The sequence below is a fragment of the Aethalodelphis obliquidens genome, unplaced genomic scaffold, assembly GCF_003676395.1.
Source record: "Aethalodelphis obliquidens isolate GAN/ISIS:26980383/991018 unplaced genomic scaffold, ASM367639v1 scaffold16, whole genome shotgun sequence".
Taxonomy (NCBI): Eukaryota; Metazoa; Chordata; class Mammalia; order Artiodactyla; family Delphinidae; genus Aethalodelphis; species Aethalodelphis obliquidens.
In genome coordinates this window covers 20,812,730-20,840,064 of record NW_020837960.1, presented here as the reverse complement: position 1 = coordinate 20,840,064, position 27,335 = coordinate 20,812,730, and positions in this window count along the sequence as shown.

Sequence of the window (27,335 nt, the reverse complement as noted above, 5' to 3'; positions counted from 1 at the left end):
AATACTCAGGCAACTATCTTAACTATGGGATGGAGTGATAGTACAGTGGAAAGGGAAAGAAAAGGAGAGATTTTGAGATCTAGGTATTCCAGAACTGTAATTTGGAAACTGATTAGATTCATGGGGCACGAGCAAGGTCAGATGCAAAATTTGCAGGGCCCCAGTGCAAACGAATGGTGTCTAAACTGTGGAGGCCCCTGTTCAAAAGGCAGGAAGAAAGTACAGTTGACCCTTGGACAGCCTGTGTTTGTCAGGCCCTTCTCAGCAGAGGGCCTTGTATGACTGCACAGGTCACGTGCTCACAGACCTGGTCTTGGGCACCAGGAAAAGGGAGAGTCAGATGATTGTGGGCACTGGTACCAGAGTGATGTTGTGAAGGTTAATAGAAACCAATTCTTGAAGAATTCATTTTGAAGCGGTAGGAATGGAGACAAGCAGAAGGTCATGAGTTCAGTTTTAATAAACAACTGAAAGAGGGAGAGAAAACACAAAACTACCCCAAGTTTAAGCAATCAGCACTTCCTATGGAGACTCATTTGCCAGAAACCAGCAACTATACAAGCAACTCCTTCCTTTTTTCTACTTATTTTGCCCTTTCTGTCTTGGGCTCTCTTTTCAGCTTGAGTCTCTCCTCCACCTCCCTTTTATAGGGATAGAATAATTCTGTTTCAAGGCAGTTTTAAAACTGTCTTCAAATTCTCTGATACTCCTCTGAAAGAAATCATGACTGAAGCCAATAAAGCACTGGGACACCCAGAAGCCTGTATTTTCTGCCTGTTTCCCTTGGAACACCTTCTCCAGGTGCCTCTGGGGTCACCACCTCTCAGAACACAGAGCCCTGCTGTAAGAAGCCTGAGGCACATGGGCGGGGGGTAGATGTGGAGGTGCCCCAGGCTATGTCCCAGCTGAGCCCAGCCTTTTGCTCATCTCAGCCCAGGTACTATACCTGCGAGTGAAGGATTTCAGCGTACAGTGATTTCAGCCTCTAGACACTGGTGAAGTCAGCCTCAGCCTTCAAGTCTTCCCAGCTGAGGCCTTAGACATCCTAGAACAGAGACAAGCCATCCCCGCAGTGCCTTGTTTGAATTCTCAACCCACAGAATCCATCAGCTTTACAAAATGGCTGTTTTACACCATTAAGCTTTAAGTAGGTTTGTAACACAGAAAAGGTCATTGTGACAGCCTCTGTCTTTCAAGTAAACTGGGACCAAAAAAACACTTTTTTTTTTTAGTGGGAGATGGAGTGTGGAAAATGCCAAATTTATTTCATTTATTTATATTTCCATTTTTATTACAATATATTGACATATAACTGCATTAGTTTAAGATGTACAGCATAATTATTTGATAAATGATTAGCACAATAAGTTTAATTAACATCTATCACCTCACATAGTGACAGAATTTTTTTCTTGCGATGAGAACTTTTACGATCTACTTTTAGCAACTTTCAAATATACAATACAATATTGTTAATTATGGTCACCATGGTGTACCTTACATCCCCAGAACTTAGTTATCTTATAACTGGAAGTTTGTACTTTTTTGACTACTGTACCCATTTCCACCAGCATCTGGCAACCATCAGTCTGTTCTTTACATGTATTTTTTCTTTTTAGATTCCACATATAAGTGAGATTATACAGTATTTGTCTTTCTCTGACTTAAGTCATTTAGCATAGTGCCCTCAAGGTCCATCCATGTTTTTGCAAATGGCAAGATTTCTTTCTTTTGTATGGTGAATAATATTCCTTTACCTATATATATATGTATACACATATATACGGATAAAGAAAATGTGATATATAGATATATATATACACATGTATATAGATATATATATATACACACACACACATCACATTTTCTTTATCCATTTTTTTATTTTTCCTCTCAGCTCACTGAGATAGGCAGAGCTATTTTAAAGACATTTACCATAGAGCTAAAAATAACAAAAATAAAATACTATAGAAAGTACATTAAAAAACCTTTAAACTTACAAGGGTTAGACTTCTGACATTAACATATCTAATTTATTTACAGACACACAATACATTTCATCCTATGACAACCCACACAAATCTATTTTTAAATTCCTTAACTTTTTTTCTACTACTCTTTGCTATGTGTCTCTTTTTCCTTAAAAAGATACTACTCTCAAGAAACGCGGCTGAGAGGGAAAACAATGGAAGGACATATTTCTAGCTGAACAATGCAATGCACACCCTCCTCCAGGCTGTCCAGCAACCATCAATCCAGGCTCAGAAAATCTAGTTTCCACTCTTCCTTCTCCTCTAATCCTTTCGGGCAGGTCAGGTAAACCTTTACCATGAAAGAGACATTTGGGCCAGATCTTAGATGACACCTTATTCCTGGGGAATAGTTAACAGTCAACAAACAAATTGAGGAAATGCATGGAATAGGCAAAGGCCCAGAATAAAAAAAAAAAAATGAGTGTCCAGGAGAGGCACTGTCATGTTGTGTAACCCAGTGGTGAAATGCTGGGGTGCTGTGAGTGGACCATTCTAAAGACAATGGCAGAACTTCCCTGGTGGTCCAATGGTTAGGACTCTGCACTTCCACTGTAGGGGGCACGGTTCGATCCCTGGTCTGGGAAGTTCTGCATGCCGTGCAGTGCGGCCAAGAGGGAAAAGCAATGGTTTCAGGTTTTTAAAAAAATACAAATAAAATAAAGACAATGGCAATATTATCTGAGTGCAATGGGCTCAAAAAGAGGAATTTCTGTAATTTCTCAGCCAAATCAGAAAATTTGAGCGTTTTCTGCCAAACACATGAACGAAGCTATTTATTTGGACTTGAAATGTACTTTTACAAACTTGAAAGTCATAGAAATATGACTTTAGTCAAGTAGCTGCTTGACACTTTTTCATTTCAATATTTACTTATGTAAGCTATTTTTAAACAAATAATTTCAATCAGGTAGTAAGAGTACCTCTAAAAGTGACTTTTGAAACACAGTAAATTTCACCAAATTCCCCTTTATTCATCGTTTTCTCTATATGATTTGAAAAATCAAAGAAATTACTTAAATTTGAAAGGCCATTTTACTTATTAAGTGTTAATAGGGCTTAATATCAGCAGCAATAAAAAGCCACTCAAAAACTCAAAGGAGAAACAGTGATTAAAGACACTGGGTTTTGGAAAGATTAACAAGGTTACTTCAAACAGTATATGTTTGCCGTGGCTGTCGTGTATCTGGGTGTCTCTGTGTACATATGATGGGGCAAGGATGAAGAGGAACTGGGGACTTGTGGTGACATGAAAAGCCAGCTGTAACTTTAAAAATTAAATGCAGAATATTTTGGCTTTATAAAAATGTTTTTACAGAAGCCAAAAATATAGATTCCCTTTTGCCCCAAACATCTGAGCACTGTTTCATTCTATATTCTCCTTGAAAATATGTATCGATATGGGAGAAATGGTCCCCTCTACCTTCCAGATGCTAAAGGATGATGACTCATTAGTCAAACGAGGAGCTCCGATCTCTCCCTCTAACTCAATCCACTCTGCAGCTTTTCACAAGAAGTTAATAGCACACATAACAATGCCAGAGACAGAATACGAATGTGTTATGCTTTAATTTTTATTTTAATGTCATGAGAAACTTACCTATAAAATAGGCTGAAATGTGCTTTTGTATTCTGTGAACGTATTCTAAGACGACAACTTAGCAAAAATATTTTTATCTAACTCTAATTGTCTTTTTATGGAGTGAAGAAAAATATTACCATATCAAAATTTCTCTTTCCCTTTTTTTGTCCCACTCCCAACCTGTTTTTAACATCTGGGAACTATGCTACATTTATGCTTTCACGTAATAAATATACACACATATAGTGTTGGCTTATAACTAAAAGTTTAGCATCTTTATCATATTTTATAATTTTCATTAGAAACAAAATAACATACTACATTACCAAGGCAAATAATATACCCTTAGTAAGGGAATTATTTTAAACTACTGTTCAGCCATTTATACCTTCATTCAAGTGATTTTAGATCTTGTCATAAAATCAAAAGATAGACAATAGCAGCTTACTGGGGACAAAAGAGACGTTCCCTTCATTTATTAGTTCATTTAACTAATTTTTTAGGCACCTGCCGTATCAAGCCCTATCCTAGACAGTTGGAATATAGAGACAAACATATAAAGAAGACTTTTGTCCTCCAGGAGCTTATGTTTTGATGTATTGTGTTGTTCAGGTTCCCGAATGGACTTTTGGGCCAGCCCAATATATTGAAGGAAAACGGGATTTCAGAAATAAACCTAACTGAACACAATTTTTCTAAGTCAAGGTCATTTAAAAACGTACCAAAAAAAAAAAAAAGTACCAAATTTAGAGATAATGTAGCGATAACTAACTTCTTTAAGGCTCTACGTTACTTTGGTTCTTTTAAGTGTGAAATAGAAATTTCAAAACTCCAAATGCTAGAGATCTGTCAGTAGGCTTTGCTATTTTTTGATTTTGCTTTTTTTTAGTTATTTTTTAATTCCTTCATTCTCTGTCAAAGGCAATGCTAAGTGTCATTCAGCTACTACCTTCCCTGAATTCAGCCCTGAGCTAAATAAGTAGTTGTTTCAAACAGACTATTCATCCAGCGCACTAGAGCTAGCAAAGGATTCTGGGACAAAGAGATGGCCCCAATGAGAGTCATGAGAGTCATGGCTAGTCCTGTGGGCACTGTCACTTGCCTGCCTCAAAAGATGTAAGTGGGGCTTCCCTAGTGGCGCAATGGTTGAGAGTCCGCCTGCCGATGCAGGGGACACAGGTTCGTGCCCCGGTCCGGGAGGATCCCACATGCTGTGGAGCAGCTGGACCCGTGAGCCATGGCCGCTGAGCCTGCGCGTCCGGAGCCTGTGCTCCACAACGGGAGAGGCCACAACAGTGAGAGGCCCGTGTACTGCAAAAAAAAAAAAAAAGATGTAAGTGCTCTTCTTCCTTCCTTTCCTTCCTTCCTTTCCTTCTTTCATCCCTTTTTTTCTTCTTTCTTTCTTTCTGTCTTTCTTTCTTTCCTTCTTTTTCTCTCTACCGTTTACTTTCTCTCTTCATTTATTTACGTACTGATTTTTAGAAAACACTGTGCTGGAGATTAGTTAATAGAATCTATATAAACTAATGAGGACTAACTGCACTTTACACTTATAATACGTTCAGTGAAATCATACATCATTTTTGTAGGCTACTGATATAAACTTTCATATTTCCTCATCAAAGGACAGGCAACAAGAAAATATTTTATGTTTGTTTCTTTTCTTTTTTCACTTTATATTTTTATTTAGACACCAACCAGAACAATCCTTAGATTAGAAAGTATTTCCTGAGAACAAACTGTTTAATGAGTGTGAAGCCCAGTGCTATGTGCTAGATATAAAGTGATACAAGCCACAGACCTTGAGGAGCTCTGACCCTAATGGAGTTCCTCTAATATCCTATGCTTATTAGTTTCTATTTCTCTTTTCCTTACACTTTTAGTTCCGCTGAACATATTGTATGTGTGTTAGTCTCATCCCACGTTATCTCTGCTCGCGGTCGCTCTCTGATTTCAGAGCCTCTCCTTTCAGACTCTGCTCATGAACTTGCTCAAGGTTCAGTTTAAGATGAAACTGTAGAGGAATGCATCTTCTTATTTCATCCAACCTTAGCCACCTGCTGTAATCACCACAGGTCTATGGCTCTGCTCACTGGTTTTATCTCTCCTGGCCAACCTTAGTGTTTGGGCTGTTCCCCTTTGATTTATGCAATCCGTTAAATTCTATGTCCTACAGTAATGCAGGGAAGGAGCTGTAAATGACGTTTGCTGAGAAGAACAACTTGAAAATGACAAGTATATCACCATTATGTGTTATTGAATAGCAACAGAATTTGGCTTTGATTGATGTGAGTTGAAAAAAGAATTAGGCATTTTACAGAATCAACAGGAGGGCCGGAGAACAAGGCTTAGTGTTATATGGCTGGAAACAATAGCCCACATCAAACACAGAACTGATCTAATGAAGACACATTTCCACACTGAGCTCTGAGTATTTTTTGCTGTTGTTGTTTTGTTTCGTTTTTGGTTTTGTTTTGTGGTACGCGGGCCTCTCACTGTTGTGGCCTCTCCCGTTGCGGAGCACAGGCTCGGAACGCGCAGGCTCAGCGGCCATGGCTCACGGGCCCAGCCGCTCCGCGGCATGTGGGATCTTCGCGGACCGGGGCACGAACCCGTGTCCCCTGCATCGGCAGGCGGACTCTCAACCACTGCGCCACCAAGGAAGCCCTAGTCTCACTTTTTGCTTCAACTATTTCAAGCAAACCAAATAGTTGAAATAAATCTGATACACGACTACTGCTCTAAATTGTCATTGTTGCATACAGAGCATGAGCACACTCTGTTGGACACTTAGAATAACGAATGCGGTCTCCAAATCAGTGCTCTGATGTCATTAAATTCTGCTGCTTGTCTTAATGACAAGGCATTCTTTTTGTACTTACTTTATAGAATAATCTGAAGTTGTATGATTTTCATGGAGAAATCCAGAATTTTTATATAGGTGAGAATAATGTAAAATTTAAAGCCGTTAATGCATATATACTGGTAGACCTAATCACCTGAAGGGCACTGGGATGAGGCAACGAGAAATGCTTTCAGACCATCACTTGTCATTGCTAAGCAGATAGACCATGAATAAGAATTTACAATCATTCCTTGGTATCCACGGTGCATTAGTTCCAGGATCTCCGCAGCCGCCACAAAATATGAAGATGCTCAAGTCCCTTAGATAAATGACGTAGTATCTGCATATCACCCACCTACATCCCGTATACTTTAAATCATCCCTAGATTACTTATAATACCTAATGCAACGTAAATGCTACATAAAGAGTTGTAAATACAATGTAAATACTATGTCAATCGTTGCCAGCACTAAGCAAATTCAAATTTTGCATTTTGGAACTTTTCTGAAATTTTGTTTTCTCCAAATATTTTTGATCCGAGATTGTTTGAATCCCAGCATACAGAATCCCAGCATACAGAACCCTGACTGTACTCACTCGACTAACACTTTTTGAATACCTACTATCTGTAAGAGGGGCTAATCGTGTGGAAACAAGGATGACCACGATAGCCCCTGCCTTGTCACTCTGAAAAATTGATAGGGTTGAAATGTTTATGAAGTACTTCTGATGCTAAGTAAGCAAAATACAGATAAATCTGAATTTTTAAATGTCCAGTGCCATAATTCCTAGTATTGTGAGGAATTTAATTCTCAGAAATAAAATAGAGGTGGACATATTATTAAGACCACAGACTCTGGGAACTTACTGTATCAACCCATATCCGCCCACGATTTACTTTGATATCTCAAGTAAAAGATTTCTAGACTCATTTGCTTACCTATAAATTATAAGTGTAACTTGGGATGAAAATAATGCTGGGGTTTTTTTAGTGCTTGTTATGTGCTGAGTTCTTCTCTAAGGACTTAACCTGTGTTATCTCATTTAATTCTCACAACAATCTTATTAGATGTAACTTTTTCCCCACCTTGAAGAGGTGAAGAGACAGAGGCACAAAGGACTTAAACAATTATTGAAAGATCACACAGCTTGTTATACTTGACAGAGTCAGGGTTCAAATCGAAACACAGGATACAAGACTTCTCGATTTTATCCTACATCACAGGTATTTTTGTGTTTAACCTATTTTATTAGAATGTGGGGAAGGTAGAGACTGCTTAGGGGCAGCTTTTAGATCTTTAGAAAACCAGTGATCTGGACAGAAATAGGGCATCTGGTTGCCTATGGCTAAGGACTAGTTATGATAACACAAACTGATAGGCATGTAACTTGGAACCATTCAAGTGGTTCTCTAACAATATGTCACGTCAACATCACTGCAATGAACAATGGATATGTCGTAGTCTATGATAATCACGTTTCTTCCTTCAATGTTGACAAAGTACAAAACATTTTATATGTGTTTCTTGGCCTTCAGGCATATATTTTTTATATATATATATATATATATATATATATATATATCGATTCAAAAAAAGAGAAGATATTTTAATAATTACCATAAGTTGAACAAACTTTAATTCAGCATCCATATAGAATGAGATGCTCTGGTTCATTGATGTTCTTAGTAATAAATTCTATTTATTATTGATTCATATGCCTATTTGTTAAGGTCTTCTATTCATTTAATTTGTTTCCTTGTCTTAAGTCTTCCATGAGATTGCAAGCACACTGAGTGCTCGGATTAAATCCCATGACGAGTCAGCTGCTTACATAACAGTTCCAAATGTTAAATATGGAAAATAAATACCCCATCGTCAAAATAGTGAAATTATTAACATTATAAAATAAATCGCAAAAGAGGTGCTTAATTTAACAGCAAATATGCCAGTTTTAGTAAAAGCAAGTTGCTTCCTAAGCAGTTGTCACTCCCGTTTTATTGAAACCAAAATGATTATGACTTGACACAAATGAGAGATTCATACACATGCATGTTTATAGTATTGTGTACATAAAGAATCTCAGTAATAATTTGATTTATAAAACCAGTGTTACACTCCTTTAATTAGGCACAAATGTTAAGGTACAAATAGGGGCAAATATCAGAAAAAAAATATGTCCTATCTTAGGGGATTCAGACCGACCAAATAGTAGAAATTTCACTTTGTCATGTCTTTTGTCTCCTAAAACCATTAATAAATATGTGAATCCAGTATTTCCATAATGATGGAGAAAACAGTATTTATGAATTTAAATATAAACACAATTATAATTATATATCCTTGCTTTAAATTCTGAAAAAAGAAAAAAATGACATGGGAGCTACGGCAATGACGTCTTTAGAGCATATTCTCATGTTTTACATGGTATCTATAAATGAAATCTAAATGGTTCAAATCAAAATCACTTATTATTGTACAAAATACGCATCAGGAGTTGTTCATACTGATCAATAACTATTATTTGAAGAACTTTGAAACTGGAAAAGTCTTAAGACTCATCCAACCTTGGGGCAAACTCTTGGTGACTTCATGATGCCAAAACATTGATTGGAAGTGTCAAATGTGAATTAGTCAATTCTGTGTTTTCTTTTCTCTTTCAATACTAACAATAAAAAACTGGTATGATTTTCTTTGCGTCAGGCTAAAAACAAATCTAAACAATCTTTTCCAACATTATTTGAGGAGAATAATACATTGCAGGAGATGCAATTTCGTGATAACCACAAAGTCAGGGAAGAAGTTGCCTCTGGGGTGTAGAGAGAGGGAGCATAATGTATTACGGAGAAGCATACACAAGGCTTCAAAGATACTGACAGTGCTTGCTTTACTTATTCATTTCAGTAATGTGCCTATAGGTGCTCATTTTATTTTAATTCTTTAAACTGCGCGCGTGTGTACGTGTCCTTTATTCTATGTAGGACAAAGTTCACAATAAAAAATTAAAGATTAAAATGACTTTAATCACTGAATGAACACATTTTGGCATCCTGTGTATCCATTGTTAGCTTATCTATTTGTCTTTGATAATTGCAGTGTTAGATTATTTTATATATTTTTCTTGGTACGATAAAATTCTTTGTTTTCTGAATGTTAGTCCTTAATCTGTTTCAATTAGGATTAAGTTGTGCTTCAAGTAAAAGAAAAAAAACAAACAAATAACAGAGTGCTAAAAAATATAGGTTTGTTTTTTCTCACATTAAAAAAAATGTGGAGGCAGGCAATCCAGGAATGAGGTGAAGGTATTGCCCAAAAGGTTCTCAGGGACCCAGGCTTCTTCCAGCTCTTTATACCATGAACCTTAGGCTATGACCTTGCTATTCATAATACAAGATAGAACTTCAGCCTCCCATCCTAGTTCCAAGCAGCTGTATAAAATGAGCAGGATAAGATGAAAGGAAAAGCTGCAATATATTCCTATTCTCATCCCATTGGCCAGATCTTGGTCACATGGTCGTTACTTCCTGCAAGGGAGGTTGGGAAACGTAGTCTTCATTCTGATGGCCATGTTGCCCAGCTAAACATCTTATTTTCTATGAAAGAAGAGAAAAAATACTGATAAATGCAGAGTGACCTGAGAATAATGTGGCATTATTAACCATAAGAAATAGTGTCTTTTGGATGATTATGTTTACAGATTTTAAAAATCTTTCTCTCCCTTAATTTTGAGTTTATCAAATTAGAAACTTCCTCTGCTGAACATACTTAGTATCCTGTACCTACTAAGCTTGCTGGAATTGCTATATCTGGCTATTCCATAAACTGACACCCCTCTGATTAACACAGAGAACAATTAGGTATAAGTAGAAGATATGGTGATACAAGAAGGTCTTCAATCATGAAGCACCCACATACAAGTTGAATCCAGAAACATTTTAGTGGCAAACCTTCAGTTAAAAATTGCTCAAAGTCCTGAAGCTGAATTCTGTGGTCACCTACTAACACCTAACTTGGAGATGCCCAGTCTGATGTCAGAGTCTTCTATTTGGAGAGAGGGGTCTCTTGAGTTACTCTCAGCTTCAAGTCAGATTGTCACTTAGCACAAAGATATTGTCAGGACCTGCTTGCCCGAGTGTAAAGGTAGTTAGAGAGAGAAACAAGTTTTTTGTATGTATTTGCTCTCTGTCCTTCTTCCCACTGTGTTATTTCAGGTCACCTCCCAGGCTTAGGTAAGTCTCTAACGAAGACCCCACTTGGCGGTTACAATCTGGAAAGTTTATCCATAACCTGGCGTGGTGACGAAGTCTGCTCTGTACTTGGCAGGGTGCTGACAGTGATTTAGAGAAAGGTTTCTGGAGTCAGGTTGATTTGTTTCAAATCCTAGCTCTACCATCTAGTAGCTGTGTGAACTTGAGCAAGGTAATTAACCTCTTGGTGCTCAGTAGGTGATTTGTATCGTGGGTCTGATTATAAGGGTGATAATGAGAACAGATAAGTAGAGTGCTTTGCATGTATCAAGTGCTCAACAAATATGTATCATCATCATATATTCTATATTGGTATAGATGTAAGTACAAGGGTACGTATAGGATGACATTTAAGAAGAAAGTAGGGTAGGGGCATTGGAAATTGGAATTGTTCAAGGCCAAAATACTAAGAAGGAGAAAGAGAGTGATTGAAATCCCAATCAATCTCTTGAAAACTGTTACGATATTATTGCACAGAGTACTTTTCACTCCACCTTTGACGATTCTGATCACCAGGTCCGAGTTGTTACTCTAGATTTATGTGATTTTTAATTTCTTGGGCAGTCATAGCCAAATTCCGCAAGGATCAAGCAATCCTTGATCAGTGAACAGTATTCTGATTCCAATCTGCCATCTCAACCTTCTCTTTCATCACTACCCTCCCTTCTCATCCAACTGCTTTCTGTTCCCTAAACACACCAGGCTTGTTTCCTACATCTGGGAGTTTGTATTAGTTACTGTTCTTACTTAAATATCCTTCCCCTTAACTAACTCTTCTACTGGTGAAGTCTTGCTCTTGTTTTAATACCCAGCTCAATCATTTTGCCCTTCCCATACTGAACAAGGTTAGTGGTTCTGTCCTCTGAGGTCCCCCAGCCCTTTCCACAAGTTTGCTGCATCCCCCATCCTACCTCATGTAATTGCCTTTCGCTCACAGAAGGTCACTAGACTATTAACTCTTTCACGGCAGGTGTTTGCTCATTTTGTTTTCTCCAGTGCCTAGCACACTGCCTGGAGTATAGAGTAGGTGCTCAAAGAATTATTGCCATGATTGAATGAACTTAAGCTCCTTAGGAAGGCTGAGACGTGTAATAATAACTATAGTATACAAGGTCTAGACCCTCAGAATAAAAACCTAAGTTTATCTGAAGTATTATAGAAACTCAGAAGAAAGAGAAATGAATGTTGTATTAACACACAATGATATTCCAGGATATTTCTTTTATAGAGACACTTGTATGGAGTCATATACAGCAAAGGAGCTAGAAAAATATGAGATGATTCTTGCTTCTCTAAATTTACAATCAAGTTAGGGAGACAAGACCAGGAAGTACTGTTCAAGATGAAATTTAGAAGTCTAGATATGGGGAAATCATATAAAACTAAATTAGCATAAGCAAAGATAACTTTCTTGAGGAGGTGAGACTAGCGTTTGATGTCAAAAAAGACAGTGTTTGTACAGCGTAGGGGAAAAACAGATGGTTTTCAAGATGTGCGAAGTAAGGAAAAGCAAAGGGAGGCTGGTGTTAAGGGAACTGCTGAAACAGAGCCCAGACTGCATGTTAGGAAGCCGTGGGAAATCATGGGAGATCAGTAGGTCGGGCTAGATTCTAATGAGGCTTTTAAGGTTATTGTTAACTAAAGTTTGAGATTTTTACGGTAGCTGAAGCAAATGATTGATTGATGAAGCGGCGGGGGGGGGGGGAACATTGCACTGATTAAACGTTGACCATTATAATTTTCAGTGCAACAGCTGCTACTGAAATTGCAGTAATTCAAAATGAAAAATAGACACTGTTGTTCTGAAATAGCTTGGACTATTTGCAACCCTGTAGCCTGAGTGCATGCGATGTGGTTTTGCTAAGAACATGATGGGGTGCGGGTTCCTTTTTTTTCGGTTTTTCATAATGATTTGTTCTGTGGATTGAGAATTCAAACTGAGCAGCCATTTCACAGTCAGAGTTGGAGTGTGGGTTGTATAAAGTTGCAGAAGCACTTTTCCAAAGACTTGAAAACTCCTCCCCACTGCATAATTACACTTTCTAACTAGAATGATATTTGAAAATCATCAATCACTTACTTTCCTAATACAAATCTACTTATTATCAACTCATTATTTACACTGTGTTACTTGCTGATAGTTATTCTACCAAAAAATTTAGGCACAAAGTGTGACAGTCTATATTTACTTCAAGATAAACATTTACAAAACTAACCATGTCGTGTAAGCACTTGAGGTAGGAATAATCCATGAATATAATTTACAGTTAAACCCATGGTTACTTACTGTTTTCTACCCCAGATAAACACTTTCTTTCAAGGTCATCGTTTTAGATTATTTGGAGTTAGTAATCTCTATAATGTCAAAAAAGCACGTTACAGTTCAACATTAATACACTGTACATCTTTGTTTAGTTACTGGCATATCGTCTCTGCATCTCTAAGTTGCCATATCAAGAGATTTGGACATCATCCCATAGGAGATATTTGAAAACAGAAAGAAACTAACGAAAAAACCAAAACACCACCTATGTTTTGAAAATATAATGTTGGTAGCAATAGAAAGATGAATTAGAGGGCAAGGGAAGAAATTTAAAGGCAGAGGGGACTACTTATAAAATAAATGGTTAGGGCATGAACAGATTGTGCGAAAAATAAAAGAAACAGATTGAAGAGCATTTTAGGGGTTGAATGGGACTTGTTTTTAGACAAATTGAATCAACAGGTACATATAAATATACCTACCAGTGGTGCAGTCCCAGACATGCTTGCTAAGGGTAAAAATGGAGCTCTCTGGGTTACTGTAAGGAGAGAATGGCAGAGGCTTCTCTGGGTATCCGGTTGCTACAGCAACAGTATCATGTCAAGTGTAAATAGAGTCCTGTTGTCTCTGCTGGTGACCATTAGGGGTTTTCAGAAGGCTGAAAATGTATAAGCATCCTGGACCAACTAGTCTTTTTTTACAGAAAAGTGATCATCAAGTGGATATCATAAATGTGGTTAAGACTTGAACAGAAGCAATATTTTTTTCATCTAATCAAATGTTTATGGCACAATTAAACACAAAAGCTTTTGCACAGCAAAGGACACCATAAACAAAACAAAAAGACAACCCACAGATTGGGAGAAAATAATTGCAAATGATGTGACCAACAAGGGATTAGTCTCCAAAAATTTACAAACAGCACATGTGGCTTAATATAAGCAAAACAAACAACCCAATCAAAAAATGGGCAGAAGATCTAAATAGACATTTCTCCAAAGAAGAGATACAGATGGCCAATAGGCACATGAAAAGATGTTCAACATCGCTAATTATTAGAGAAATGCAAATCAAAGCTACAACAAGGTATCACCTCACACCAATCAAAATGTCTATCATCAAAAAATCCACAAACAATAAATGCTGGAGAGGGTGTGGAGAGAAGGGAACCCTCCTGCACTGTTGGTGGGAACGTAAATTGGTGCAGCCACTACGGGGAACGGTATGGAGGTTCCTTAAAAAACTGAAAATTGAGCTACCATATGACCCTGCAATCCCACTCCTGGGCATATATCTGGAGAAAAACATGGGCTGAAAGGATACATGCACCCCAATGTTCATTGCAGCACTGTTCACAATAGCCAGGACATGGAAGCAACCTAAATGTCCATCGACAGAGGAATGGATAAAGAAGATGTGGTACATATACACAGTGGAATATTAGCCATTAAAAAGAATGAAATAATGCCATTTGCAGCAACATGGGTGGACCTAGAGATTGTCATACTGAGTGAAGTAAGTCAGACAGAGAAAGAGAAATATCGTATGATATCGCTTATATGAGAATCTAAAAAGAAATGATACAAATGAACTTATTTACAAAACAGACACAGCTCACAGACTTAGAGAATGAACTTATGGTTACCAGAGGGGAAGGGTGAGGGGAAGGGATAGTTAGGGAGTTTTGGACTGACATGTACACACTGCTACATTTAAAATGGATAAGAGCAAGGATCTACCAAGTTTAGAGTATAGGAAACTATACTTTATATATAGTTTCCAAGTATAATTTCCAAGTATAGGAAACTCTGCTCAATGTTATGTGGCAGCCTGGATGGGAGGGGAGTTTGTGGGAGAATGGATCCATGTATATGTATGGCTGAGTCACTTTGCTGTGCACCTGAAACTATCACAGCATTGTTAATCGGCTATGCTCCAATACAAAATAAAAAGTTAAAAAAAAACCCAACACACACACAAAATGTTTATGGTACTGAGACAAGTTTTGTGTGAAAGTACACTCCTTTAACCTTCTGCTCTAAGAAAGAATAGTTGCTTAACATCTCTGTGCTTCTACATTGCTCACCTTTAAGACAGAGTAATTATTATTGCCTATCTCATACGCTTGTAATATACGGTGCTTAGAAAGTGCAAGTTAAGTAAAATGTTAATGTTAACCATAATTATTGTTGTTATTTTCATCTTCCTCACATAAGTACGTAGCACAATGTAGTAGTTAAAAGCATGAACTCTGGAAACAAAATACCTGGGTTCTTTATTTTAATATGGCACTTTTTAGCTGTGTAACCTTGGGCAAGTTGTTTAACCTCTCTGTGCTTCAGTTTCCTTATTTTAAAAATGGAAAATAATAATTGTACCTACCTCATAGAGTTGTTATATGAGTTAAATGAATAAATATTTATAAAATACTTAGATTGGTGCCTGTCACGTAGTAAATATTAAATAAGTATTTATTAAATAAACAAGCAAACATAAATGATTTTTATTAGATTCCTCTTGTTGTTCTAACATTTTCATAATACATGCCCTTTTATAATAGTTATTTTTTATCTAATTTGCTCTTATAATTTTCTATGGCTTCTGAATTTAAAGAAAACAAAAAGGCAGGCAGAAAAAATTTTTTGCATTTTTTGCATGTTTTGCATTTCTACTTTGTTCCAGGCACTCTTGGAGGTATTGTATCACTTAATCCTCACAAAAACCACATGAGGTAAGTTTTATTTCCAACATGCTACAGATAAGAAAAGAGACCCAGAAAATTTGAATAACCCAATGCCTCACAGGTGATAAATATTTAAACCTGAATTTAAATCCACATGTCTTTGATTCTAACATTAATATTCTTTAAATTATACACAGAATTTCTTAAATAATTTTAAAGTAATAATAATTTTAACAAATAATCATGATAATTGCTGATTATCATCATGTGATCTTTTATTCTCATTTTATTCTTATCAAACCTGACATTTTTAGTAGTGAACATTTTTCTCTGTTCATTGTAAAATACATCAAGTTATCAACCTGTTATATTATTCCAGGGTGAGGGAGGTACAGTATTCTACACAAGACAGACATTTAATGGTTAATTCATGATTGATTAATCAATTAGTGGTGGATTCAGTGGAGAATATATCCTAAACCATGACTTTAAAAGCCCACTAAAATATATAATATATGCAATTTTCTATCATAACCATATCATTTGCTTTTTGCAAACTGCCTTATACTAATTCTTTATCTTATAAAAATTATGTGTATCACTTTATATCTAATAGTTTCATTAGGTTTTAAGATGACAGTGAGATTGTTTTGTGCCCTTTTAGACAGAGGAAAGAGCCGTTAAAATTATTTTTCAGGAATTGAGTGTACCTCAAACTTAAGAGTTCATCACATTTAAAGCAGGAAAACAGACTCCATCTTGGGCTTAAGACGAATGAAGTGATTTGAGATACACAAAATCCATCATTGCATTTTTCATCCTCACCAAACTTAGACTTAATAAAAATGACTTCATCTGCTATTTTCAGGTTAATTTTCAGCTCAGCATTTTGTCAAATGGTATTTCTAGCTAGAGTCCCCAGTTGCACAGAAGCAGTGATTTCCACATCAAAGTTTAAAGGAAAATAGAAACACATTTTCAGATGGCAAGAAAAAATAATTACTGCTGTTAGTCACTCCTCAAGGGCCAAGGAGAAAATGGAAATGAATTTAGGTGTGGATGAAAAGGTTAAATGTGTTTCCTCTTTGTCACTGCTATGCATTCATTACAAAGCAATCTAATAAGCTACAGCGTCAGAGGGAAGAAATAAGGAGGCCATAAGTATGTTTTCTCTTTTCAAGTTCAAGTAATTAATAATTTCTATTGCCTAACTTTTAGAAAATCCAATGAAGATATTTTCTACCTGCAAATTTGCTAGTGGGTAGTTACGTTTTTCTGTTCATATCATCTTAACATAAACACTTAAAATGGAAGCGATGTATCCAAGGATTGTTTCAACGATATAGTTCAACAATAACAATGACAACTCCTCAAAGGTAATCTATTAAACTCTTGTAAACAAATGCAGTATTCAATGTACATGTGTTTATATTTCCACCTATCATTCTGAGAAAACCAAGCATCTCCATTAAAAAAACCCGTACCTTAATCTAATACTGGTATAAGCTACTGAATACTGACTTTTGGGAAAAAAAGTACAAAACTCCCAAACAAATTCACGGTTAGCTAGCGCTGTATGCCATGAAATATCACCAAGTTTGTGACAGTGAAAACTTTTCTTAATAATTACTGTTTCAAGAAGCGAGAACTTCTTTTACAGATATTGGAGCAAGTCCAGTTGTATCTATGCCTTATACAGGAAAAGATTAAAATATTTTTAAACAGAGACAGGGAGGAAAGGCTGAAATGTAGTTGAAAAAATTCAGCACGAGAAACAGAAGTTATGTGTCTTCAACCATTACTTAGTATGTTTTTCTTAGAGATGAACAAAGGGAAATATGCATCGGGGAGAGGATTGAAATTTGCTGTAAGGAGAAATATTTTTAACAAAATGAATGTTGTAGGGCTTCCCTGGTGGCGCAGTGGTTGAGAGTCCGCCTGCCGATGCAGGGGACACGGGTTCGTGCCCCGGTCCGCGAAGATGCCACATGCCGCGGAGCGGCTGGGCCCGTGAGCCATGGCCGCTGAGCCTGCGCGTCCGGAGCCCGTGCTCTGCAACGGGAGAGGCCACAACAGTGAGAGGCCCGCGTACCGGAAAAAAAAAAAAAAAAAAAAAAGAATGAATGTTGTAGATGCAAGAGATTTTCTATTTCCCCTTCATTTCCACACTCTGTTTTTATCCATCCTGCTTTGTGCCCTGGGAGGCTGAACTCCATCAGCTGCACAGGCTTCTTCTGACTTCCAGTTGGATTTGGCCCATGGGAAGTATTAGCACGTGGAAGGAGAGTGAGGTCCTAGTATTTAGCTCCCCGCTAACCCTTGCCAGGCTGCAGATTGGCAGCGGTTTTGTCACACTACAAAGGCGAGAGCACCTGCTTGGCATCCCTCTCCTATAATCACAGCCACAGTGAAAGCAACGGCGACGTTTTCTCATGGGTTCCAATTCGCGTTGCCCTCGAGGTCTAGGATGCTAAGAATTTCCTGCATTTGCTAGTCCTGAGGCGTGTCATCCCTTGTTGTTTTTCTTTTTTTCAGTCCAGCCCACAACTTCACAAATAGTTCCTTTATTAAACTACACTTAACTGCGCCATTTAAGGGTGCCATCTCTGCTGTGGACAAACATATGAAGCAAATAAATGCATTCCCGGTGTTAAAATTTCAGGCTCTTTCCTTAGCTATTCAAGAAATTTAAATGTCTTTAAAGCAATTGAAATGTTTTTTGGGGTTCATAGATAACAGACAACTTCTCTGGACTAGGCAAAGATAATAATTCTCTCTTAAATTTAATATGAACATGGAAAAGCTAACCCCTCAAATTTATCACTCAGTATGTATGTTTATAAAATGTCTAAAGGGTTCATATATGAAAAGATCATAATGTGACATTATAAACCTATATAATTCACAAGATGGTATCAATATAGCAATTTTACAGGTGAAGACGTGGAGACTCAGAGAGATAATGTGATTTTCTCAAGGTTATGTAACCAGTAAGATACAGAACTTGACCTTGAACTCAAGTCTCTTAACTCTAGTTAACTGCTTTATTCGTCACATCTTGCAAACATTCTTTGATCGAGTACAGTAGAAAAACCATTGCAACACTAAGTACTCAAGTCAAGATAAAGAGAGAAAGGGGAGACTGAGATCACTGGTAGGAAACATCACCAAGCTGAGAACCTTTCCTAGGACCAGCTTTATCTGAAGAGGATAAAGCCTGACAGGTGCACTCTTTGTCACTGGCCATTAATCTCAAAAGCAGATTCCCAGCAGGTGCAAAGGAAAAGGAGGGAATGCAAATTTCTTCTCCCAACATTCTGTCTTAACACCTCTACCTTAATCTCTCCCAACAGGGAGAATTAAGAAATGGGTTAGAGATAAGAATGAGTATCATGGGTGCTGCTGTCACTTAGATTTCTGAGACCATGTGCAGATTCCAAGGACCCACACTCATATTCACAGTTCACTCCTGTCTTATTACTTCAAAGTTATTGACCAAGTTGTCCACAAAGATTTATAGCACTGGATAAATTAACGCAAACCATTACTTGATGTGATACTAAGTAACTGTTGGATTTGATGCCTGGTTATTTTGTTCATGTAGCACTCACTTCATTGGTACACACATGCAGACTCCAAACCACAATGGATGTTCCAAAATTTGACTTGCACATTGGTTTTTTTTTTTTTTTTTTTTGATTCTCAGAAGGAATTACTTCCTTACTGAGACCCATAATTTAGCAAGGGAAAAAAAGGAAATACAGTATATTCATAGTACTACGAATTAAAGCAAGTAGAATATTAACTGGATTGAATTACCTTGAATGTGATGTTTGAACATGTGTGGGTGCTTATTTCCATTCTTCAGTCGTCGATTCATTCAGCTGACATTTGCTGAGCACCTTCTATGTGACAAGCACACATCAAGGATATCAGAAATAAAGAGGAAACTCTGATGGTCTCAATGGCTGATAAGCCAATAGACTGGAGGAAAAGACTGAGGTGCAAATTCACTGGAGTTCCAGCTTGAACATCCTTTGAACACAATTGCAGTCACATTTACACAAATACTACAAATGATGTACAGAGTCCCACCGTGTGCCAGCAGGACCTCAGGTCTGCTCTCAGGGAGTCCTAGGGTGGGATAGCTCTTGTCCATCCATACCACTACCTATGCCTTCGCTCCCCGACCTGACTCCATACCACCTGGCTTCACTTTCTACTCTTTCCAAGAACGTCCTCTTAAAGTTCCCACGGACTGTGTTGCCACCGCCACCTTGTGTTCAGGGACCAGGGCAGAGATGCATGTTTGTCCCCGACTCTGTGACAGGTACAGGGCCAGCTTCACGAACGTGTGACCAGTACAATGGCACAGGGCTCGAATTTCAAAAGGGCCCAGCGCTTGGAGTTTAGTGCTCTACGTTCACCGTCTTGAAATCCTTAATGATTTTTTCTTTAAGTATATCTTTTTGAGATAAAGTCCAATGGGACGGTGCGCAATGCACCAGAACTTGGAGCCAGAATCCACACACGGCTGCCACTGCCACACCTCCCCCACCTCCCGGACTCCATGGGGGGAGTTCTGAGCAGCCGCTTCCTACCCTCTGACACGCTGGGTCCCGTCCTGCTTCCCCTGATTGCCTCCACTCCCTGACCCCTGCCATCTTCCACCCAGGGTAGCAACAGGGCCATGTTGGTAGGAAGAGGTCTCCGTTCTTCTTGTTACCCTTCACTCCCACGAGAGCTTGGGCAGGGGTCATGGGGAAGGTCAGGGTCACTTGTGTATGCCCTGTGGTGTCTAGAGGAGCCGCGTGGTGATGGTTGTCCCATCCCTGGGCAGGCAGTGTCATAGCGTGTTTGATGGGGGCAAGCTTCTCTTGCACAGCTGATCCAGATCCAAGTGTGTATCAACTTATAGGACGCAGTCCCTTGGGGGCGGGGTCACCCAGTCAGCCATGGTTACGATGGTTACCAATAGGAAAGGAAGATTTACTTCCTGCCCCTACTGGGACCCCAGATTTTCATTTAGTAGTGGGACTGCAAATTTTGTAGTTGACCCTTAATAGGAACATAATGCCAATCGGGTGTCATACTGAACAGGAGAAGAATAACTTATTTTACTGTTTCTTTAATAGGACAGAGTACAATGGGAAAGGAAGACTTTAACCATGTTAGAATAACATATAGTCAGAGAAACTGATGCTTGGATTATGGCCTTGATTGGCCTGAGGGAACCTCCATGCATAGAGGTGTTGAGGCAAAGGAGATGACTCATATGGTTAAAAAAATTAGTTATACACAGGCATATAAAAACTAAGTGAATATATTGAGAATTACGGAAACCAGATTTCTCACTGCTTGAAAAAATGCAAAAATAGAAATGGGGAAGGTGAGAATAAATCCTGAAGTGTTGGATTGGAATTGTGAACTCATGGTTTTTAATATATAAATAGATGGATGGGTATAGAAAGAGATACAGATCCAAGTGAGCATGTACATATGCGTGTGTGTATATCTATTCCTAGTTCTGCCTACTGAGAAGTTCTAGAGGCCCAGGAGCAATGAGCACACCTAGCATCCTGATCTTCATTTATAAATTCCGTTCTCCACTAAAGAAGTTCAGGACTTCTTGGGAAAATGGATGATTCCAGAGCAAGAAAGGTATAAGGTGGAGCTAGAATTCTGTGTGGTACCAGAAAGGAAAGAAGGGATTGAAGAATATTTGGACATGGCAAAGGAACAAAGGAATCACCTTAAAAGGGCTCTTGGGCTTCCCTGGTGGCGCAGTGGTTGAGAGTCCGCCTGCCGATGCAGGGGACACGCGTTTGTGCCCCAGTCCGGGAAGATCCCACATGCCGCGGAGCGGCTAGGCCCGTGAGCCATGGCCGCTGAGCCTGCGCGTCCAGAGCCTGTGCTCCGCAACGGGAGAGGCCACAACAGTGAGAGGCCCGCGTACCGGAAAAAAAAAAAAAAAAAAAGGGCTCTTACTGTCCAAATATGGGACAATTTCAGCAGCAGAATAAATAATGATAACAATTAATTATAACTCATTGAGTAAGATTGGAATCCATGAGTCCATGTTGATATAAATATGTAATGAATGAGTGAATAAGGGAGTGAAAGAAAGGATTACTCTACATAACAGTAAAATGCCAACCATTAAAGCCAGAAAGAATGATGAATTTAGAATATCCCCTTCTGGCAGTCACCACCACAGTAAAAGTTGATTCAAGAAAGAATAATCAGTGGATATTTAAAAAAAAGAGTGAAAGTTTGAAAGAAATGAAATATTTACCTAGTCTCAAAGTAGCTCCCCACTTGCTTTTTAAAGTACTTTTGATTTATTTAAAAATTGAAATAATAAGCTGATATAAATAACAATTTTTATGAAAATATTTATTCAAAAATTAGCGAGAAGACTGGCATTCCTCAGTTTTTTGTAAATCATTAATATTGGGATTACTAGAAGACAGCTAGATTCTCGTATCCACTTCTACACTTACTCTGATGTGACATGTTGTTTTGGTTGAACTACATAAAGGATATGCAGCTTCACACAGGTATGTAGCTGAAGAATGAAAGGGTATTTTAACAGCCTTTGCAGACGGTGATGGATATTCCTCTTTGGCACTATAGCAAAATTTAACATTAATTTCTTGAAATGTATCTAAAAAGGTTTTTTATGGAATAAAAAATCTATCGATGAAATTTTCATACTCAAATTCCATTTATCTTGCATTTTTTAAATTAATAGACTTTATTTTTGGCTGCGTTGGGTCTTCGTTGCTGCACTCAGGCTTTCTCTAGTTGCAACAAACGGGGGCTACTCTTCATTGCAGTGCGCGGGTTTCTCATTGCGGTGGCTTCTCTCGGTGTGGAGCACGGGCTCTAGGTGCGTGGGCTTCAGTAGTGGTGGTGCACGTGCTTAGTTGCTCCACGGCATGTGGGATCTCCCCGGACCAGGGCTCGAACCCGTGTCCCCTGCATTGGCAGGTGGATTCTCAACCACTGCGCCACCAGGGAAGCCCCAATAGGCTTCACTCTTAATGGTTTTATACTTATTTTAAAAAATGAGCAGATAGTGCTGAGTTCTCATATACAACCTTACCCCACATACAGTCTTCCCTATTATTAAGATCTTGCAGGATTGTGGTACATCTGTTAACAATTAATGAGTCACTTTTGATACAATATTATTAACTGAAGTCCATAGTTTACATTAAAAGTTGCTCTTTGTGTGGTAGAGTTCTCTGGGCTTTGACAAATATATAATGTCATATATCCACCATTACAGTGTCATATGAAATAACTTCACTGCCCTAAAAATCCCCTGCACTTCATGTATTCATCTTTCCCACCACCACTACTCCCCAGATCGCCGGCAACTATCAAACTTTTTACTGTCTCTGTAGTTTTCTCTTTTGCAGAATATCATAGTTGCAATCATATAATAATTAGCCTTTCCAGACTGGCACCTCTCACTTAACTGATACACTTGTATGATTTCTCTATTTCTCTCCATGGCTCTATAGCTCATTTCTTTTATTCATTAGATAATATTCCATATGACTACAATTTGGTTGTGCATTCACCTATTGAAGGACATCTTAGTGGCTATCAATTTTTTGGCAATTAGGAATAAAGCTGCTATAAGCATATGTGTGCAGGGTTTTGTGTGAACATAAGTTTTCAACTCAGCTGGGAAAATATCTAGAAATGTGATTTCTGGATAGTACAGTAAGATTGTAGTTTTGTAAGAAGCTGCCGTGCTGTCTTCCAAAGTACCATTTTCCATTCCCACCAGTAATGAATGAGAGTTGCTATTGCTCCATAGTCTCTATAGCATTTGGTATTGTCCGTTTTTTTGGATTTTAGCCATTTTAATAGGCGTGTGGTGGTGACCTCATTGTTTTAATTTGCAGTTCCCTAATCCTATATGATGCTGAGCAACTTTTGTATGTTTATATGCCATATGCATGTCTTCTTTAATGAAGATCTTCAGATCTTTTGCCTATTAAAAATTTTTTTTCTTATCATTGAGTTTTAAGAGCTCTTTGTATATTTTGGATACAAGTTTTTATCAGGAATATGTTTCAGTCTGTGCCTTGTCTTTTCATTCTCTTAACAGTGTCTTTCACAGAGCAGATTTTAATTTAATAAATTCCAAGTGATTAGTTTTTCTTTCAAGGATTATCCTTTTATTGTTGTATCTAAAAACTCACCATAAAACTAAGCTTATCTATATTTTATCTTATGTTGTCTTACAGAAGTTTTATATTTTACATTTAGATCTATGATTCATTTTTAGTTAATTTCATGAAAGATGTAAGATATATATCTGGACTTTTTTTTTTTTTTTTTTTTGCATGAGTGTCCAATTACTCCAAAACCACTTGTTGAAAAGACTATCTGTTCTCCATTAAACTGTCTTTGGTCCTTTGTCAAAGATCAGTTGACTGTATTTGTGTCGGTCCATTTCTGGGCTCTGTATTCTGTTGCATTGATCCATTTTCCTGTTCTTTAGCTAGTACCATGCTATATTAATTACTATCACTTTATAGCAGATGTTGAAGTCAGATAGTGTCAATCCTCCAACTTTGTTCTTCTGCAGTACTGCATTATCTATTCTGAGTCTTTTGTCTTTCCATATAAACTTTGGAATTGTTTTGTCAATATCCACAAAATAACTTGCTGGGATTTTGATCACATTGAATCTACAGATCAAGTTGGGAGGAATTAACATCTTGACAATACTGAATCTTCCCACTCATGACAGTGAAAATGTTAATTGAGTCAAACTCAAAAATAACATTCAGATTCCAATATGAATGAACATATCCTATGCAAATCTTGAGATTACTTAGGAAAGTAGAAACTGGTAATTATTTCTGCTCTATTATTGCATATGAAATAACTTAAATACACCAAAAGATGGTCCAAGATACTCATAAGTAGAATAAAATCTCTAATTAAATGTATATACAGTATTGCATCGAATTATATTATCTGTGTTGCCTTCAAAGCACTCAGCATCTAGGCTTTCAAATGTTCTCTCCATATAGCTTGATTCAGAATCTTACTGTCTCACTGTTTTATGTATTCAGGTAGTGTTTTATTCCTTTTCAGCTCATTTCCTCAAAGTGTAATATTTCATAATATTTTCTCATTTTCATCTATTTATTGGACTTATCCTCTTTATTTGGTGAAGCACTCTTTTGGACACATTGTTGGGTTATTCCCTCTCTCCAGTTTTATTGAATGTTTAGTTAGATGTTCCTATAGCCACTCCCTCTCATCTGGAGACTATTATGTACAATCTAATGAAATATTTTCCATTCAGTAATATGTGGTGTGCACCTGGTTTCCTTCTGCTTTGCCTCATAGAACCTCTCAAACAGAGCTCCACATCAAGATTGAGAGTATTCTGTTTCAGAAAGCTGTGAAGCTATACAAAAGGAAAATAGATTCAGATAAAACACATCTTACACCTGAATCTTACAGTAAGTCAACATTTGAAACATTTTCTGGCTGAAGTGTGTTTATTGAGTAAAATATGGGAATTCTATCCATTTTTGTCTGGCTTTAGAGAAAAGGAAAGGGGGTGCTAGGTGGCATTGCCAGGAGATGCCAAATTTCAGTAGAGCCATATGAAATAAACACATTTCCTAAAAACTCTCAGAAACTCCCTTAGAAATCCATGGAGAGATGGAGATCGTCTATGATAAAAGTACCAAATTAGAATTCAAAACCTTATAAATATACTGAAAGTTCAAGTACAAGTAAGCGTTTCTCAATGAAACAGCCAGTGACGGTGCTGTAACTTTTTATAAAGTTTATGGAAGTTCAACTTCTAGTAGATTCTGTCAGTTGACTGGGATTAATGACATTTCATCATGGGAACATATGTATATGTATAAGTGATTCACTTTGTTATGAAGCAGAAACTAACACACCATTGTAAAGCAATTATACTCCAATAAAGATGTAAAAAAAAAAGATTACAATGGTAAAAAAAAAAAAGAAATTTCAAATATGTATAAGAGATTTAACATGCTGAAATGGTCACATTCATCTGATCTTAGAAGGTAAGCAGAGTAGGCCACCTGAGCGCCCAGGAACATGGGGTTTTGAAAAATTGGGGCAGCTGGGAAGGAATGCCAAGGCGAGGGGAGAATTTTTTTCACGCTCAAGGTGGAAGATACAACAGCAGGTTTCTCTGCTGATGCAACTATGAAATGAGGCAGCCTGTGTCCACTTAGGGTGGGTGTTTTTGTCCTCTGAGTCGCATGATGACCTTAGGGTTATGCCCACTCAGGCAGCACATGATGTGGAGTTTACTGAGTTTTTTTTGTTTGTTTGTTTGTTTATTACTTAAGAAGTAGTAAGATGTAGCAGAACAAATATAGGATTTTGATCTCACACATCTAAGATGTAGGGGAACAAACATGGGATTTGGGTCTAACACATCTAAGTTCACTAGCCTAGAAGACACTGTTTATTAAGCAATAATGTGGGAGGGGCAGGAACATTGCAGAAAAGCTCTCTGGGGTGGTTGCATCCTCTAGGCTAGGCTGATGATAAGATATGTCATCACAGACCTGGGCTCCCTGACTACACTTGGGTGGTAGAATCCCACAATAACAGAAGCCTCATAGAGCATACTCACTCTGGCCTTCCCATCTCTCTGAGTGTTTAATCCCTTCATCACCATCTATGACGACATTTCTGTTTCACTTAGTGTGAGCCTTTATTTTCCAAGCTTCCGAGAGCCAAGCTAGCAACAGATTAGCACCATCTCCCAAGGGCCTTTTTGAATATTATGTCCTGCATTACAGGAGAGTACTTTTTTATCAACAAATGAGTGTTTGTTATGAGTATTTTTAAATGCATATTGAGTATTTTTAAAAACATACTAGCAGTGAAAAGATGCAAGCTAGCATACTGAAGATCAATCCTCCTTAAAGTTTTCATGTGGCAGTTCCAACAGTCACTTAGAGTCCATGTGACCATGACAAATTCTCCAGCACAGTTGGTTGACTGGTTTGTTTATAGAAAAATCAAACTTCACTGTTCTATCTCCTAAAAAATAAATGAATCTTCTCAATCAGTCTGGCTTGTTTTTGTTGTAACTTATTTAATTTTGTAGTGACCAGTGAAGAGTGATAAAATTAAGCATCTCCAGGGAAGTGGTGTTGGTGGTTGCTCTTAAAAATATGCATGGACATATATACGCTACCGAATGTAAAACAGATTGCTAGTGGGAAGCAGCTGCATAGCACAGGGAGATCAGCTCGGTGCTTTGTGACCCCCTAAGGGGTGGGAGGGAGACGCAAGAGGGAGGAGATATGGGGATGTATGTATACCTGATTCACTATGTTATACAGCAGAAACTAACACACCATTGTAAAGCAATTATACTCCAATAAAGATGTTTTAAAAAAATATGTATGTACAGAGTTAAGTGTAGCCAGTACAGTATTAAAATAGACCTATGGAATAAAATATATCGTGTTGAACCTCATTTTGATTTGACCATATAATAGAGTGTGAGATAGGGGCAGGAGAGTGGGAAGAAAAGCATAAGAAAAAAAAATGATTCTAGGAGCCAGAATGGTTCAGGGAACAGGTGAGCAAGTGAACAAAATTTTGTGGCTTTGCCTTAAGCTCATCTTGTTGGCTTTTTAA